Source organism: Hylobates moloch, unplaced genomic scaffold (assembly GCF_009828535.3).
Source record: "Hylobates moloch isolate HMO894 unplaced genomic scaffold, HMol_V3 SCAFFOLD_4, whole genome shotgun sequence".
Lineage (NCBI taxonomy): Eukaryota > Metazoa > Chordata > Mammalia > Primates > Hylobatidae > Hylobates > Hylobates moloch.
This window is the reverse complement of record NW_026652279.1, coordinates 122,018,496-122,021,632: the sequence shown is the minus strand read 5'-3', so window position 1 is coordinate 122,021,632 and position 3,137 is coordinate 122,018,496. Positions and strand designations below refer to the sequence as shown.

Genomic DNA, 3,137 nt, shown 5'->3' with positions numbered 1-3,137 from the left:
TAAATTTACATATATGTAGACATCTTAACATTGTCAGGAGCTCAGCTCAGCTGCCAGGTGTCAGGGTAGCCAATGAAAACAGTAAGCCAAAACGAAAGTTACAGTGAAGCTTTTAATTACTTCCTGCAAAGAGACTAAGCCAGAGAAAACGCTGGCTCCTCCTGCTCATTTCCTTCCATGGAACAGTGTCAGTAGAGGAAAGTGGATCAGCACAGAGGAAGCCCCCAAAAAAAGGCTCCTGCAGCTTTACGGACCCAGAGCTAAAGGAGGGCAATGATGAAGTATGGAAAAGTACTGGGTACTGTAGTACTGAGTCGGAGTGGAGAAAAGTGTCTTCAAATCTCCCCATACCCCATTTGCCCAAAAAGAGATATCAACAGAGACACGTGAGGAATGTCTCAGTGAAAGCCCCTAGATAAAGAGTCTTCTGAATGAAAGAGCCTGAGCTAGAAAGGCAGCTTTGCATAAGGGCGTGGCAGGCCAAGGGTTCCTGGGTCCTTAATTGCAAGTCCTCACAGAGGCTGCAGTGCAGGGGCTGTGTGGGGAGGGCAGCTTCCTCCAGGAGGCCTGCCAGGCAAAGCCTTTTGAATTGCCTATGGTCAGGTCTGAAAAATCACAGAAAGGTTTTTTAGCAGGAGCCGGACTCCGCAAAGATCTATTGCATTAAGAGAAAAAATTAAGACTATCAAATTCCTTTTTTACTTACAATTTAGCAAAAATCAAAAAAGCTGAAAACCTGTGTGTGGTGTGAGTGTAGGGAAATTTGTATACTTTGTTCGTAGGTGTATAAATGGTACTTTTTGTTGTAAAAAATGATCTCATGTTAAGGAAATTTGAAAATGTCTATCAAAAGTAATTCTACATATACCATTTATCCAAGCAATTTTAATTCTAAAAATTTGTCTTCATGTACTTTCACATGTGTGAAAATTATTTGTCTTCTTATACTCACATGTGTGAAAATGCAAATTTGGGGGGATATTCTCTGTATTACAGATTATAATGGGGGAAAGAGAAACAAAATAATGGTCATGATGAGAGTAGTTAATTATGATTTATTTATATAACTGAGTAATAAATAGCTGTCAAGAAACAGCCTTATGTGTACAACAGTCCCCACTTGTCCAGTTTTGCTTTCTGCAGATTCAGCTACCCATAGCCAAGCATGATCTGAAAACATTACATAGAAAATTGCAGAAATAAACAATTCATAATTCTTAAATCACAAAGCATTCTGAGTAGCATTGTGAAATCTTGCATGGTCCCTCTTCCACCCAGGACATGAATCATCCCTTTGTCCAGAGTACCCACGCTGTTAATGCTCCCTGCCCACTAGTCACTTAGCAACCCTCTGGGCTATCAAATCAACTGTCTTGATATTGCAGTGCTTGGTTCAAGTAAGCCTTATTTTACCTAATAACGGCACCAAAGTGCAAGAGAAGGAATACCAGCTAACCGGATGTGCCAAAAAGAAGTCATAAAGTGCTTCCTTTCAGTAAAAAGGTGAAAGCCCTCAACTTAATAAGAAAAAAAAATCACATGCTGCAGTTGCTAAGATACATGGTAAGAACAAATCTATGACATTGTGAAGAAAGAAAAAGAAATTTGTGCATAACACATACAGTATTCTGTACTATCCCTGGTTTCAGGCATCCACTAGGAGTCTTGGAACTTACCCTAGTGGATAAGGAAAGTCAACTGTACTAGGAATGAACAATCTCCGCTAAATATTCTTAAGGCGAAAAGAAACGAAGTGGAGCACAGTGCACATAGTATATACTGCATTGTGTAAAGAAAGGATGTTGCAGAGTGTGGTTAAGCCCAGCTCTGGTAAGACTACTCGGGTTCACTTCCAGGCTCTGCCACTTTCAAGCAGATCTTTAGCAAATCCATTTTTTGGCTACTCAGTTTACTCACCTGTAAAGTGAGTATCATAGCAGTCTCTGGTCATCGAGCTGCTGTAAAAATTAAATAAGCCTGCCAGTTGTCTTCTTCCTGGCACACCCTTAGCCACATTTGCCAGCCTTCCTTATGGAAAGGTGTGGCGTGTGAATGAATTCTAGCCGATGATTGGCAAGCCAGGCCCATAAAAGCCTCTCAGCTGCCATCTTCTATGCTATTTCTCCTTTTTCCAGCTAGATACTGATGGCCAGTGTTGTCTTGGAAGACACATCCTGAGGATGGCAAGGCTCCCATCAGTGAGTGCACTCAAATGACTCACTGGGGGGCCAGAGCACCCCCTCACCACACACATGTATTGCTGACTTAGATCACCTTCTTCTGAGTTTGAATACCACCTTTTAGGGTCAGTTGTTAGAGCAGTTAGTGTTACCTTAACTAATAGGGTAGGGTAAGTGCTTAATGCAGTTGCTGCCATTATCACAATTATTACTGTTTTCATATTAGTACATAATACATCTCTAAAAGTTATGTAAGAAGTTAATAATAGTGTTTGCCTCTGGCAGAGGGGATTGTGAGGTCTCTTACACCCTTTGAATTTTTGGCACTTGCATGTTCTGTATGCATGTATTGTGCCCGTAGTAGGCAGGTTAGGCTATACTATATTGGGATCAATCCTGAAATCCCAGTGCCTTAACATAACAGAGGCTATTTCTCATTGACCTCAGAGTCTGATGGAGGCCAGGAGGCTCTACTGCCTGTGGTTCCTCCACAGGGTGACTCAAGGATCCAATAGCTTCCATTCGCCAACTCCTTTATTTACTGCAGTACCAATCGTAGAAAGAGAGCTGGAAAATGTAAACATTTTTATTGCTTACAATTTATTCAAACTTTTATTTTAGATACAGAGGGTACATATACAGATTTGTTAGATGGGAATATTGCATAATGCTGAGGTTTGGAGCATGGGTCCCATCACTCAAGTAGTAAGCATAGTACCTGTTATGTAGTTTTTTGACCCATCCCCGCCTGCACCCTTTAGAGGCACACAGTGTCAGTTTTTCCCACATTTATGCCCATGTGTGCTCAGTGATTAGCTCCCACTTATAAGTGAGAATGTCCAGTGTTTGGTTTTCTGTTCCTGCAATACTATCTCACACCAGCCACAATGGCTGTTAATAAAAAGTCGAAAAACAACAGATGCTGATGAGGCTATGGAGAAAAGGACATTCTTAAAT

General features: G+C 41.2%; 1 long non-coding RNA gene across 1 annotated transcript; it reads right to left on the bottom strand.

Moving 5' to 3' along the window:
- Window positions 1-1,032: 1,032 nt before the first annotated feature.
- Window positions 1,033-2,743, bottom strand: LOC131383401 (uncharacterized). Its single transcript, XR_009213392.1, has 2 exons — window positions 2,623-2,743; window positions 1,033-1,170 (listed from the first exon to the last, which is right to left on the bottom strand). It is a non-coding gene; the product is annotated as an uncharacterized LOC131383401 (long non-coding RNA).
- Between the last annotated feature and the right edge of the window lie 394 nt (window positions 2,744-3,137).